The sequence below is a fragment of the Hibiscus syriacus genome, unplaced genomic scaffold (genome assembly GCF_006381635.1).
Source record: "Hibiscus syriacus cultivar Baekdansim isolate YM2019G1 unplaced genomic scaffold, ASM638163v2 tig00000773_pilon, whole genome shotgun sequence".
NCBI classification, from domain to species: domain Eukaryota; kingdom Viridiplantae; phylum Streptophyta; class Magnoliopsida; order Malvales; family Malvaceae; genus Hibiscus; species Hibiscus syriacus.
The window spans coordinates 301,444-317,827 of NW_024061823.1; the positions used below are offsets into that span (position 1 = coordinate 301,444).

Below are 16,384 nucleotides of genomic sequence, written 5' to 3' on the forward strand. Positions count from 1 at the left end.
TTTTTTAACTGTTATATTATTATAGATTAATATATTTTTATAAAGTATCGACACAAACCGACAAGCTAAGTTTGCCGGTTACCAAATTTTTTAATATTTCTTTATGATTTCACCTATTACATTATTATTACTCGATATTTCATAGACTAAATTAAATTTATCAAATATCTTTTAATATCTTATAATATTATATATTAACCATATATTACTCTGCCTTACATGAGACAATCCGTGCAATATGGTTGCTTGTTCTGCTGAGGGTTACGTTATCTCACTGTAAGGATATTACTTGTTTTCTTCTTTTATTATTATATAATACTGTTGTTGATAGGGAAATGGCCAGTAAAGGGCTATCAGGAGTGCTTTCACTGAGCATTGGGAATCTGAGTCACCTAAAACAATGTGAGGTCCACTGTCTTTTCTTACGCTTTTTATGTTGGGTTAGTTGAGAAAATCGTCTCAGTGACAAAAATATATTATAATATACGATTTTAATTAATTTTTTTTGGATTTATCAAAATGATCAACAAAATTGTAATGCGATCGCTAATTCGCAACGCGATCTCCATTATCACAAATTCGCATTGCGATAGTTAGAAATCGCGTTGCGATGATCTACAGTGTCGTTGCGATTTTCCCAATTTGCAATTCGAATAAGTAAATCGCAACGCGAATTGGAAAAATCGCAATGCGATACTGACTATCGCAATGCGATACTTACTATCGCAATGCGATAATACAAAATCGCAACGAGATACTGACTTTCGCAACGCGATTTACATAGCGCCATTCGTATTAACGCGTATTTTTTTTTCAAATTCCAAACACGAATTTTTTCTTAATAAATCGGAAACTGAACCGTCCACAGTAATCGCAACTCATAACCTCAAACCCAAAATCACAACACTCAGTCCCATCTCCATCTCTCACTCTCTACGGCGAAATCCGTCCCCATCTCCGAAGATTTCCGTCCCCATCGCCGGCGAAATCTCTCACAACCATTCACAGTCAAAAATCCCTCACAATCATTCAGAAATGGAAAATCAACCTCAGAGGGTTAGTTTATTTTATTTTTATTTTGAAATTTTTGCATTATTTTAGGTTTTTCATATTGAGATTGATGATAAGTTTACTGGTAATTTTAATAATAGATTAACCATTTCACTTAGATTTCTTATTAAATTCATTCGATTGCTGCCAATACTGCTAAACTGTTTAGCCTGTGAAGTTAGTATTTGTCTTTGTTTTGTCTTTTGGTTGAAGTAATGCAGAAGAAGAATAGTTTCGAGAATGAAAATCGCAACGCGGAAATAACTATCGCAACGAGAGAATCGCAACGCGAAACCAAAATCGCATTGCGATTCTCTCGTCGCGATAGTCATTTCGCGTTGTGATTCTCTCGTTGCGATAGTCATTTCCGCGTTACGATTCTCATTATCTCGTTGCGATTTTCATTTCAACCAAAAGACAAAACAGTGTTGCAAATTTTAGTTTCAAGAATAAACTACTATTTATATTTATTGTTTTTGGTATATCTTGACAGTGTAGTTTTTGGTATATCTAACTTGGTATGTTTATTGTTTTTGTAGAAATTTTTTTCGGCTTCATTGACATTAAGGAATAAAGTTAGCCTAGCCACTACAATTGCTTCGAAGCTTTCACCTGCACAAAGAAAATTGTTTGAGGAAACCTACTTCGGGCCATGGCTGAGAGTACAGCATCCGGGTGGAGATGCTAATTTGACCCATTTGTGGCTTCAGACCATGACTAGCGATCTACCCGACAGTATACAACGTGGTGAGGAAGAGATATGGTTTCATTTTCCACCGGCGCATACTTGTTTTGGGCGGAAGGAGTTCTGCTTAATCACTGGTCTACGATTCGGACACGATGATGTAGGCCGGTACACTCGTCATATCACCCGCCCATCATGGTTATCCAGGGTTTTTCCTGATGAGTCAATAGAGAAGCCGAACTTACACGTCGACGACATGAAGAAATTGTTTAATAAGAAAGATGGTTTTACTCGGATGAATGACGTCGATGTTGTCCGAGTATGCCTTCTACTACTTTTGTATGCCGGCTTTTTAGGCAGAGAGGCCAGACAACCTATTCCTCAGGAGCTAATATTATTGGTAGAGGACCTAAATGCATGGAATCTGTTTCCGTGAGGTTCGTATATATGGAAAGCTACCTGGACTAAGTTGTCGTCTGCCTTTGATGACCGCAAAAATTTGCGGGGCGATGGGTCGAAATACACTTTGTCAGGCTTTGTTTGGGCCTTTAAGGTAAGAATTTCTATATAATTTTTTCAAAATTATAATTAATTATTTAACAATTACTAATGTTTGTTATATATGTTTGTAGATTTGGATATTCGAGGCCTTTCCCGCCATGAAGACATATGCAATAAAAACTTCAAATGATATTCACAGGGCTATTTCCTGGAAGAGGAAACGTCTGTTGGATTGGGAAGACTTAATACCATATGCGACAATAAATAATGTAAGTTAACAAAAATACTATCATATATAAAAAAGTTATTAATAGTAGACGTTTAACTTTGTTTGAGTTTTTATATTTTTAGGAGGCCAACATTCCATTAATGAGACTGACACCCACGGAGGCTGAGCTTGCCACTGATTGGTGGCAAGCTAGTCAGCGTTTTCTTGATGGCACGAATGATGAGCAGCCTCCACTTCCTCCACTTCGAGAGCCATCACCTCACCCAGAGCCATCACCTGATCGACCCGACTATACACCTCTACAACGAGAGCCATCACCTATCCCGTCACATCATCGAGCCTCTTCTCCACCATCACCTCATGATAGGCGACCGACAAAGATACCACGACTTCTATCTCCCTGTTCTCCACCTCCACGGGGATGAGTCAAGGGAGTTACGTGATAAGGTAAATGCCTTGTGTGAGGAGATCGGTACTCTACGCGATAACGATGGTGCATGGCGTGTGGAGGTGTCTACTTTACGTGGTGAGGTTGCCGCTCTACATGAGATGGTAGTATCGTTGCATAATGAGGTTCACATACTCTACGCAACGAGGTAAGTTTAAGATTTTCCATATTTAACTTGATGATAAATTTACTCGTAATTTCACTGAAATTAACCATTTCACTTAGATTGCTTAGTAAATTTATTCGGTTGCTGCCAATACTGCTAAACTGTTTATTAACACTGTGAAGTTAGTATTTGTCTTTTTGTTTTGTCTTTTGGTTGAAGTAAATTTATTCGGTTGCTGCCAATTCTGCTAAACTGTGTATTCTTTAACACTGTGAAGTTAGTATTTGTCTTTGTTTTGTCTTTTGGTTGAAAGTTTGAAATATATTTGTCTTTGTTTTCACTGTTTAAATATCATGTCTGTTTATTTACTGATATTTGTATTTAATTATTTAGCGGACCGATAAGGTGGATGCTTTACGTCGGGTTTTTCTTGCAAGACAGAGTTCACGCATCAGACGGCGTGCACGTGCTATTAAGTCTCCGTATACCCCAATAGTGCGAAGACACTGCAAGAAGAAGCCCGACTCGCCTGTCATCCCTCAAGAGTCCACTCCTATCGTTGAAGAGGCCCCTATCATTCCTCGAGAGTCCCCTCCCACCGTTCAAGAGGCCACTGTCATCGTTGAAGAGGTCCCTCCCACCATTCAAGAGCCCGATTCACATGGCGTCATATGTAGGATTCTTGAGAAACCCTCTGACGTGCCGGACATGATGGATTCAAGTTGGCTCTCGTATGAGTTACCGGCCAGTACCATACCGGTATCTGAAGTGGAGAGGAAATAACTACCGGACACAATTCTGGATAACACCCTTTGGGCTAAGACCGCAATTGATTTTTATCTACATGAGCGGAGCCAGGGGTGTTTCACTGACATATGCAAGCTCAACGATGATATCTATTTGTTGCTTGATCGATCTTGGTGGGGCGTATTATTAGGGGTCGAAGACAATGGCTATTTCGATGGAGGGGTAAGTCTTATATTTTTCTTATATTTTAATTTGATTATTTTTTTAAAATTTATGTAAGTTACTAATATATGTCTTTTTTTCTAAAACAGCATATCGATGCGTGGGTGTCACGTCTTCTAATAATTAGGAAACTTAAGGAAAATAAAAGAAATACACGATATACAATTATGCCGACGTCTTTTAACGCTGCTCACTTGAAGAATCAACGAGATGAATCATTTGCGTTGGGCAATGGACAAGCTAAACTTTATCCTGCATGGTGGGAGGTCGATAAGGTTAGTGTTTATTTTAGATTGAGTTTAAAGGTATTCATAAATAAGTGCGCAAATGAATGAATTATTACTTATGATTGCAGGTGTTTATCCCTGTTTTGGAACGTAAACATTGGCTTCTCGTCGAGCTTCAGATCCCATCCCTTAAGGCAATAGTATATGACAGCATGATAAATTACATATCATTGGCTGATTTAAGAGATATTATTAAGGGATGGAGCTCTTATTTGGCTAAATTATTGAATGCGATAAATTATTGGACTCGTTCTGGGAACAAGAAGCCAAAGAAGCTCAATATTACAGTTAGCAGAGACGAGACCGCACCACAACAAACGAAAGGACCAGAGGGGATTGTGGTCCTCTCGTATGCTTGGCGTTGGACCGTTTGATCACAGGAAGTATAAAGTATCTACCTCCCACCGATAGAGATAGAGCTGCAGTAGGCTTGTGGTTTTGGCATTATATGGCTAGATCGATATATACGAGACGCTGCCTACCTGCATCCGCGTTATAAAAATGTCCATAAACAATTGGTATGTTTATAGGCTTGTGGTTTGAAAATGTTTGGTTAAGTACCTAGAATTCAATAATTTACTGTTTGTAGGTTTTAGATGTGTAGAAAGTGTTGTTTGAGCAAATGTTTGGTTTATGCAGGTTAATCTCAGAAGTGAGCTACATGAAAATGATGTATGGCTGCAAAAGTTGATTCAATAGTAGATGAGGAAATAAGAATTATTGCTTATTTTTTGATTGTTTAATTGATTTGTAAAAGGTGATTTGTAAAAGTTGATTTGTTTAATTGATGTTAACATAATTCTTATTTGTGCTTGTTTAATTGATTGAAATGTAATGGTTGATTTTGTTGATTTCAATCTGCATTATGTTGAAGGCAAAAAGTACTATCACAATGCGAAATGAAAATCGCAACGAGAGAATCGCAACGCGAAATGAAAATCGCAACGCGATTCCCTCGTTACGATTTTCATTTTGCATTATGAAATTCGCGTTGCGATTTTCATTTCGCATTGCGATTCTCTCATTGCGATTTTCATTTCGCATTGCGATAGTAATTTCCGCGTTGCGATAGACATTAAGATGATTGCCTATTAAGTGATAACAACTGAACATATCATAGCAATTTTCAAACTCAAGTTACTAATACATGTCTAACTGAAAATGTTAAAAGTTCACACACATAAAATCTACATAATACAACGTTTGCTTTTAAAAATCACCTAAGTTAACAGTCCCAAAAGGTGAAGCCAGTTGTGATTGGGATTTTAAAGATGATTGCGATTTTGATTGCCTTTTTCTTGACACCATATGAGCTTTGGATTTTGATGATGATCCATATTTTGGTAGAGGAAAAGATGATTGTGATGGCACTGGTGATCCACATGTCAACCTTGTATGACCATTTTCCTTGCACCGACTACATGTCAATCTCTTCTTCTCTTCACCCTTAGACGGTATACGATCGTGACTTTTTGGTCGGCCAGGTAGCCTTCTGTCCATGGCTGGTGGCAAAACTGTTTGTAAGTCATCTGGTATGTCCCACTCAGAAGGATGTGGAATAGGGTAGACAATCTCGGCATAAGTCTATCGATATACTTCTGTAGTGTAGCAATCCATAGCGTATGTGCTTGAATCATCTTGGTTTAGATGAAGAGCAACTTTTTATAACATGGCCACACGGATAACCAGATGTTTGCCATTTCATACAACTACACATCCTTGCATTTAGATCGACAAGCCCATTTAAGTATTATCCAGTACTTCAAACAAAGTGTTTGAACATGGTTCAACTCTCCATGACGTTGACTTCACAACACGTTTCGTTATCTTTTTTCAGTCCATGGTGTAACACGATGTTCCAATGTTCCTGTAAATTTAAATAAATAAAACTTAGTAAAATATATGATAAGTTACGAATTCAAAGAAATAATACCTGCATGGTTTCTTTTCTTGTAGTATCACTGTTGAATAGAGGCTCGAAAAAACTCCATTAACATAGTAATGGGTAATTTCCGGGAATGACGACTTAGAGCGTTGATTGATTCTGCACTATTAGACGTCATGAAACCATATCTTGCTCCAAGTTGATGTACTCTTGACCATCTTTCAAACCCGACATCTTCTAGTGTTTGAGCACACTGAGGCAAAACACGTCTTAAACAGTTTATATGCTTATTGAAATCCACTTCCCGATAAGCTTTTACAGCCTTCCAGTATGTCCATTTGTGTTTTTTTATACCAGCAGACCTTGATTTTAGATTTCTATACAAATGAACACCACAAAGTCCATGAAAAGCATCTGGGAAACACCTTCTAACAGCGTTGTCAATTGAGTTTGCCCTATCGGATATGATTGTCAGATTGCTAATAGGACCTATGCAATCCCTAAGATGCCCCATAAATCATGTCCATGAACCAGAGGTTTCAGATTTGCCAACCCCGTAAGCTATTGGCAATATCCCATTATTAGCATCCATGGCTACTGCTAATAAGTTTACTCCAAGGTATCGACCTTTCAAATGTGCTCCGTCAACTATAATAACTGGGCGCATGCAAGTAATAAACGACGAATCTATAAAATAATATACACAAGAATATAATCATTTAAATGTGAAATGCATGTAACTAACAAAAATGAGTCAACATAATTATATTGATTTACTAACCGCAACACCAATGGCGATAAACAGCAACTCAAAGCGTCCATCTCTATCCATTTTGATATGAGTTACCGACCCAGGATTTTTCAGCTTTAAATTGTGACAATAAGCCGGCAGTTGGGCAAACGATGCTTCTGGCGACCCCAACAATTCCAAGGCATAACATTTGGCTCTCCAAGCTTGAGAATATGATACTAATCTTGAACCGAGCATTCATGTCAGTCATAATTTCATGTCCCCGATATACCCTGCCATTCAAAAACATTAACTCAGCCAGAAAACCACCCAACACCTTTTTGTTTGCCTGTCTATGGTGAGGAAAACTTGGGTTCTTGAACATGTATGTTTATCAATAAAAGTCCTAACTTGAAACATTTCGCATCTTTATCCTCTTTGCAATCATACGCCACGTACAGTTTTTGTCAATCATACACCTTGTTTCGAAACGATCTTTGCTTGATTTGTTAACTTTTAGTTGATAGCTATCTTCCACACATTTCGTATACAAAGTTATCTTCAAGTCTTCCTTTGTATCAAAACAATCATCTTTCTTGATACGAATAACTTTTGTGTAACAATCAACTGCTTTCTTTATCAACTCTTCTTCCGGTATCTGAAGTAATTCTGGCATATTCCAGTTATACTCCCGTGGCATTTTCTTTTCTTCGGGGACTTTTTCTTCTTCTTTTTCTTCTTCAGGATTATATGAATTACAGAATGGATGTTCAACATGTTCATTCACAGTCGTAACTTCCTCCTCATTATCATCAACAACATCTTCCTCGGCAACAGCTGTTTCATCATCAAAATTCGGGAATTGACCAATATCAAAATCATTACACGCAGAGTCTGTTTCTTCTTCTGAAACATCATCAAAATTCGAGTATTGACCAATATCAAAGTCCGGGTATTGACCAAGATCAAATTTCGAATACTGACTAGTACTCACAATTTTTTCTGTTGGCTCATCATCGTCTAATTGGTCAATACGAAAACCGGAATTTGGTGCTGAAAGTTTATTGGGATTGGATTAGAGAAAGGTTGTGGGTTTTGAGGAAAAACTTAGTTGATTACTACCGCTATTGACCCAACAATACTACTTCTAGGTTCAACAACATACAATGTAACATCATCACTTGAAACACTAATGTAAGCAATGAATCGTTCAACATCTTCATTGTCGGTTAACAAATAAACTTTACCATTTCTCTGATAAGATAGCCTAAACCCACTTAGGGGCTCTAAATTCAATTTCTTTGAAACACGTAACATTAGAGTTTCATAAGTTAACTTTTTTAATGACAGTTTTAGTTGAAGATTCATGGGTAAAGGCATATATTGTAAAACACCATGAACATTCTCCTATGAACCTCCAAAACACAAATCTATCTAAACATGATCAACATTAGATGATTTCATGGTTGTAAATTAATTTACTAAACAAACGAGCTGCGAAACTAAGACCTGTTGCCGGATGGGGAAGGATGTAGGAACGGATGTCACCAGAGAGAGTGAAAGATGGAGATGGAATGAGTTGCGATTTAGGGATTTAGGTTATGAGTTGTTGCTGCTGCGTAGATATATACCCAAAAAATTTGTGTTGCGAAACTAAAACCTATTGCGAACTTTGAAAATCGCATTGCGATTCTGTATTATCTCTTTGCGAAAGTCAGAATCGCATTGCGAAAGTCAGTATCGCATTGCAATTTTGTATTATCGCATTGCGATAGTCAGTATCGCATTGCGATTTTCCCAATTCGCGTTGCGATTTACTTATTCGCATTGCGAATTGGGAAAATCGCAACGACACTGTAGACCATCGCAACGCGATTTCCAACTATCGCAACACGAAATGCAACGCGAATTTGCGATAATGGAGATCGCGTTGCGAATTAGCGATCGCATTGTGATTTTGTTGGTCATTTTGGCAAATCCGGAAAAAGTTGGTTAAAATCGTATATTATAAGGCATTTTTGGTCACTGAGGCGATTTTCTCTAGTTTAAATATATAAAATCTTTTACAAAATTTATCATTTTTTTATCATTATATTTTTTTCTTTTTTATTAAAGGTTTTATCATTATGTTTAAATATTTTATAAAACTTATTATTTTTTTATCATTATGTTTTTTTATTTTTTATTAAAACTTTTTTATCATTATATAATAATGATGTTTTTTAATTTTTATTAAATTTTTTTATTAAGATCTTCATTATTAAAGTTTTTTATTAAAATATTTTTCATTTATTTCTTCAACATGATAATAATTATTTATTTTTTAATTTTTGTTATCTTTTTTACTGATTTAATTATACATACATGTATAAAAAGCAAATATTAAAACATTCATTAATAAATAAACTAGAATTACAATAAATTAAACATTACATAATTACTTTGATAGGTCAAAAGTTTCAGGAATATAAAAATAATATTCACGAAACTCTTCCTGACGACTAACATATGGGTCTTCCTATGCAGATGCAATGTTACTTTTATATGTGATCCAAAGTGGATGAGTCATCGGCAAAGGACAACCTTCGCGTAATGCCGCTTTAATATAATGGTTATCATTCACATGTGCAATGAAGATTGTCCCATGTGACTCTGATTGTGGTGGACTGGACCAAAGCGGGAAAATCGTAGTACAACCTCCGACGTTTCCTCTATTAGCTAGACTTATAACAACTCTATTGTATGCAAAAGCAATAATCAATCTTGTGTTTGGCATTTCCATCTATTTTCCAGCTAATTGTACGGTTTTATAGATTTTTTTATAACATGTCGTTCCAAATATATACTTATACTTTTGCTGGTTAACATCTAACTCTCGCACCAAGTCTGACCGAATTCGAGGCCATTGATCCTCAGATAGACCAAGAGCGACAGCGACTGATCAAAATTCGCAATTTCCGTCACCTATTACATCTTGTAAACCTGTAAGATAAGGACGCAAAATTTTTGGAAGTTGTTTAAAAAATCTTTCCGAACCAGGTCTGGCAAACGACTGGATTACATATTAACTGTGTCTCACGGGTTCTTCGTTTAAATCCTGGAACAAGTCGCGTGCGCTTGTTACATATGAACTGTGTCTCGCCGTTTCAATATTTGTCGGTTCCAAATTCAAATCTATATCAAAAAATCTGGTGGAATAACTACTTTTACCAGGATCTTGATTTTTCGGATCAACACACTTCTTCTTTTTTTGTTTCTTCAAGCTTTCAAGCTTTGCCGCGAGTTTTTTTTAACTTTTTTCCTTTGAAGTGTTTTTTCGGTTATGAAGATGATACATGGACCCAAATTAATAAGAATAAGAAAAAAAGGTTAATGTGAGATGTGAGTTAGACCACTATCTTGAGGATGATGCATTACCAGAGAGTAGTGCATTTAACATGCTTCATTATTGGAAAATTGATTTGAAATATCCAACTTTGAGAAAAACAGCTAAGGATATTTTAGGCAATCATGCATCAACAGTGGCCTCTGAGAGCACTTTTAGTATGTGGAAGGGTAGTGAGTCCCCATCGTTCGAGCCTTCATGCTGACACAGTGGAGGCACTTATGTGTATTCAAAATATGATCCATGGACATTATGCAAGTAAATATACTTTATTTTATTATATACACGGCCTTTACTTTATTATGTAGAATAGTATGTTAATGTGATTATTTAGAATCATATATAGGAATTTTAATATTGTAATTTTGAATTTTCGGATGTCTTGTTTGATATATGATTTCAGAAGATTCTATTGAGAATGCACATGCATGTGCTACTATCTTGGAGGATTTTGATGTGGAAAACGAGAGAAGTTCATCAAGTGTAGTGCTTGATGCAGATGCTAACTCGGTAAATATTCTTATTCTCTTAATTCTGACTTTTATCCCATTGAAAATATGTTTTTTAATATTGGTTTATCCCTATTGATACAAGGATGGAGAGGACTTTTGAGAAGTGATAGTTTGTTGATGAAGATTTGAAGATTATATTTGGTATACAAGACTATACATGATGCATCTATTCACTTGAAAAATGTATCACAAACATAGTGCACAAGACTATATAAACTGTGTTCCATTTTGTTTTTGTTTGAATTTGATGAAAATTTATTGTTCATGTTTTGGTTTCTATGAATAATTGAGTATCAATGTTTGGTTTCTATGAATGTTAGAAGAGTTTGAGCTTAGGATGTAAAAATATGTTTTGTTCATAGTATCATTGTTGAAAACATTTTGATGTTTCGATATAACAAATTAAATGTTAATTAATTTTAAGATTTTACTATATATTCGATTCGAATATGAAAATTATTACTCCAAGTTTTCAAAAGTCTATTTCAATCCTTACTCAAGTGTAAAATTAAGTTTCAATCTTAAAATATTTTTGAAACAATTTTTACAAAGTATTTCGAGCCATATTCGAGCCAAAAATGAAAATAATTAAGTATGGTATCGATACCCCCTACAGGGTACCGATACCCCCTATAGGGTACCGATACCCCTGTGAACATTTTGGTTCCGAGAATAACCGAATGCTTGAATGGTATCGATACCCTCACAATGGTATCGATACCCCTATGTAATGGTATCGATACCCCTATGATGGTACCGATACCCTAAGGCATATAACAGTCGAAATATTTGAATTTTACACTACAGGTACCGATACCTATGAAGGGGTACCGATACCCCCACGCTCCAAGCTGTTTTATTAATTGTTTTCACACTCAAACGCTCCATTGACTCCACTAATCATCCCCAACATTCAAAATCATTTAAAGGTGTATTTAAACAAGTTTAGAAGTCATTGATCAACAACAATCAAGAAGAAATCATAAAGAAACAAGAGAGAAAGCATCAAACACCAAGTTTGTGTAATTCAAGCCAATTTTCCTTTCAATATTCATTTTGCTTTCAAGAACACTACTTGTACTCAATTGTATTCATTTTTTAGTGTTCTTTTATCTGTTCTAGAATTGTGCAAACAATTTACCTTGTGAGGATTTCCTTGTAAGTTTGTAAATTTGTAATCTTCTCTTTGAGAAAGAGTGTTCTCAAGAATTGGGGTATATTCTTGAGAATGTTGAAAGGTTATCTCTTTAGCCTCAAAAGAAAGAACAAATTAGTGAATTTGTTGGAAAATCCTTAGTGTGGATAACTAAGGTAGTGGACTAGACTTTGTTTAAGAAAGTCGAACCACTCTAAATCGTTGTGCAAATCTTTTCAATTTTCTGCAAAAGCTTCCACCAAAATTTTAATTGTCAATTCACCCCCTCTTGGCTGATTCCGTCGTTCGATTAACTCAACAATCATCCATTTCTCATCCGCTCCACCCGCGGATGATGGATGGAGCGATATGGATGAAATTTTTTGTGGGTGATAGATGGTATGGATGGAGATTTGGACCGTGGGTGATGGGGCGAATGAAGCTCCACTTGACCCATCTCCGATCTATTGCTAGCCCTATTGCCAAAGTTGAGAGACTGGTCACTCCATGCAGACACAAAGCTTTCTTTATAATTATTCAGCCATTGTTCATCCAAATAACTTAAAACACCTGAAAAGTTAAATAAAATTAAAATATAATTATTTGATATGAACTATTAAAAAATAATATTAAAAATTAAAATATGTCAAATATAAAAAATTACATGGATATTTCCTCAATACTAATTGAAGTTGCTTGTAGTTCTCCATGTACGATATCTACATCGGAGAATCTTCTAGTAACTTCCACATCGAAAGGAAAAGAGTCCCAATCACGTTACGTCTTGATTGTTGGCCTGCAATTCTTCAAAATATTTTGGCTAATGTGCCATCTACAAAGTAATCGAGTAGCATTCGGAAAAACTTTTTTGCATGCTTTCATGAGAGCCAACTCTCTGTTGGTAATTATAACACGTGGTAGCATGCACTCATCTAGTGTCAACTTTAAACACTCTAACACCCACTTATATTGTCCATCTTTTCTTCACTTATAAAGGCAAAAGCTATGCAAAATGACATTCTTGTAAAAGTTACGCCAACAATCTCAACAAAAGGCATATTATACTTGTTCGTCTTGTACGTAGCATCTATCATCAACACATGTGGGAATGCACGCCATATCTTAAAAGATGTCAGATGAACAAAAAATAAAGCTTCCAGCTCGTTCATAACATTATTTGTAGAAAAGTCATGAACATAACCATTGGAGTGTAAAAGAGACATAAGAACCTGCATTCAAATTTTCATAATTAAATTCCACTTTGATTATTTGAAAATAAAAAGTCAAAATATAAAGGAAACATAAAAGATCTGTAATGTTTTACTTGCATCGTACTTTTCCCAACTTATAAGGACTTGCGAATTTTATATTGTGCATTATATATGTCTTTAAGTGTTGACACATTATTTTCATTTTGCGACTTTAATATCGATCGAATGTCACGTGGTGGCACTTTCTTCTTTGTCATATCTTCAACCAATCGATATTCATCTTTAGCAATCGTCTCATATATGGATGCCCCTCCATATGTTGTGCAGGAAGATGATTATGTTCATCACATATTATACTTATCAACCAACCATTATATATACTTGAATACTTTCCTATCAATTGGAATGAACAATTAATTTTTCGGGTAGCAGAAAACTTACTTTTTTCCTTCGGTTTATATTCACAACCAAGATCACACATAAGCGTGACTTCATACAAAAAACCACTTGTATTCGTGTATGATCTTTGAGTTATTATGACGTAACCAAGAGAGCGTCCCTTGCTTTACGCCCAATTTTTTAAATCTTCGTGAGAGTAAAACACCTAAAATTCAATTTATTTTCATTTATGACGACATTTTCTTGCAAAATATATATAGTAGTAAATAAAATAAAAAAAGTTATAATATGTGATTGTTTTACCTGATTAGAGAAAAAAGGCGACGTCGATGTAGAAAATTCAGCACCATTTGAGTTGTTCATCGACCCTCCCTTGGTTCATATATGCTCTCGTCTTTTTTTTTGTTGATAGTGGTTCCTTCAATATATGCTCCTCTATTGATGGTGAATTTTTGCAGGGTATGGGTGTGGTGAGTGGAACAGGGAGTGGTGAGTAAGTGGGAGTATGAGTGGAGTTTGCTTGGTTGTGGTGCTAGCGTGGGAGACATGGGTGGTGCGCCAACTTTTTGCAAAAAGCAACTCTATAAATAATTGTTTGACCTGGTAAGTTTAGTAAATGGTGCCAAAAGCTGGTTTGACATGATACATTTAGTAGTACTTGACATTTATCATGTAATGGATGATTGTTAATAGATAGTGGATTTTTTGTGGGGAATTTATTTAATAGTTAGTGGAGAAAATGATTGTTTAATGGTAATGGGTAGTGGATGAAATGATAGTTTAATGGTAGGTTTAGTAAATCTTGGTAGCTTTAGTAGTACCCTGTTAATTCCATTGCTAATTTCTTTCAGTGTTGAAATCCAATTGGTTGTTTTATAGCAATCATTATTGGATACTACTAAAGCTACCATGATTTACTAAACTTACTATTAAATAATCATTTCCTCCACTACACATTACCATTAAACAATCATTTTCTCCACTACCCATTAAATAAATTCCTCACAAAAAATCCACTATCTATTAACAATCATCCATTACATGATAAATGTCTGACACTACTAAATGTACTAGGTCAAACCAACTTTAGACACCATTTACTAAACTTACCAGGTCAAACCATTATTTATAGAGTTTTTTTTTGTAAAAAGTGGGAGCACCTCCTATGTCTCTCACGCTAGCATCACAACCAAACAAACTCCACTCATACTCCCACTTACTTACCACACCCATACCCTATAAAAATTTACCATCAATAGAGGAATATATATTAAAGAAACCACTATCAACAAAAAAAAATAAAAAATAGAAAAAAGAAAAGATGACAGCATAGGGCATTCATACATGGGGGCTTAAAATCCAACAGAATAAAAAAGAGCCCAAAAACAGGGAAAAGGTAAAGAAGTGAGAAAAAAATGTATTTTGAGGGGTAATCTTTCTCCTTCATGGGTCGTAATAGTAAGAGAAGGTGAAAAAAATTATTGAGGTACAACTACTTTCTAGAAGAGACGGATGTGATATTTTATATTAGAAGAAGAATTTATAATATTTTATGTAAGATACAATTATAAAACTCAAGGAAATAAAAATATATTATCATTAGAAAATTAAAAAATATCTAAAATAAATGAGAATTTAAAAATTTTAGAGACGCTTCATCCATTACTGCTTACAGCACTAACCCTTCTAAAGAGACCAACGGTAAGGGTTAAAATTAGGGCTTTCTCAGAAATGGCTTTAGGGTTTATTGTCCCAATCAATTTCAATTTTGTTTACCTTTTTCAGTAATTATTCAAGATATCTAACAGTTTTGTTCTTAAACCATCATCATCATCATGGCAATGGAGGAGTTTGCATGTATATATCGAAGTAAAAAAGAATTACCGTAAAAAGCTCTTAGTTAGAGCTAAGTAGGACAGGCTGCTGCTTCGATGATGAATTAGCCTCGTCCTTCACGTTGGGTTTAATTTGAATCTTCTTCTTCTTCTTCTTGTATAGAATCCCTCTGGCCTTAGCTTGACACTCCTTCACTTCACGCAAGAAAACCCGAATCGCTCCGTTTCCGAACGGGTTATTCTCCTGTGACCCGCCGTGTTCTTCGTAAGCAGCTCTTAGTCGTCCGATGAGTGCATCGAGGCTGCCCCAAGCTTGCCTTAGTGGACAAGTACAAGGAGCAGGCGGGTCAGGTTGTCCGAAAAAGGCACATCCATGTAAGTGAACCTTAGTCTTCCCGAACTGATCGATATATCGAAGAAAATCGAGAACGTGGTTGCAGTTGCACTGCGATATCGCAACTGGTGGTCTCTGGTTCTTCAAATACTGCCCGAAATTGTTCAAGTCTCGGCGTTTCTGCGACTCGTACCTGCTCAAAGGAGCAACCGGCTTATCGAGCTGCTGTTGATGGTGGTGGAATTGGTTGTTTCAGGTGGATCGCGACGACCCTTTACCGGAATCTTTGGCTATATCACCTGACATGATTAACCAGAACCGATCTTTGTTTCCAAATCAACTCTTTGGGTATTTTTGCTAATAAATGATGAAGGAAAAAGGAGAGAATAGTGCAGTGGTGAGAAAGATGAAAATCACACCTCTGGCGTCTAACTGAGAAGACATGGTATGGGCCCTCTATGAAGTTGCTTTTGTTCCTTTTTTCTCCATTTCCTCATTTTCTCCATTGACACTAACATATAATTTATTTAATTCATTGTTTCCAATATATAATCACAGTATGTTGTCCAATTCAATAGTGCCATCATCTTCATTTGAATTATCTTCCCTATCACAAGGATAAACTACATAAATAGTCATTGCAATATTAATAAGTTTATATTTTTCTCACTAATGTTTTAAAA

At 35.7% G+C, this 16,384-nt stretch overlaps 2 long non-coding RNA genes and 1 pseudogene across 2 annotated transcripts in view; 1 reads left to right on the top strand and 2 right to left on the bottom strand.

Moving 5' to 3' along the window:
• Positions 1-232: 232 nt before the first annotated feature.
• Positions 233-16,384, top strand: part of LOC120217951 — a 46,424-nt gene continuing 30,272 nt past the window's right edge. The window contains exons 1-2 of the long non-coding RNA XR_005525205.1: positions 233-276; positions 332-402. This is a non-coding gene — a long non-coding RNA (uncharacterized LOC120217951). The remainder of the gene's footprint in view (positions 277-331; positions 403-16,384) is intronic.
• LOC120217955 lies at positions 12,594-15,119 on the bottom strand. Its single transcript, XR_005525208.1, has 3 exons — positions 13,836-15,119; positions 13,575-13,737; positions 12,594-13,151 (listed from the first exon to the last, which is right to left on the bottom strand). It is a non-coding gene; the product is annotated as an uncharacterized LOC120217955 (long non-coding RNA).
• Positions 15,123-16,175, bottom strand: LOC120217942 (annotated as a pseudogene).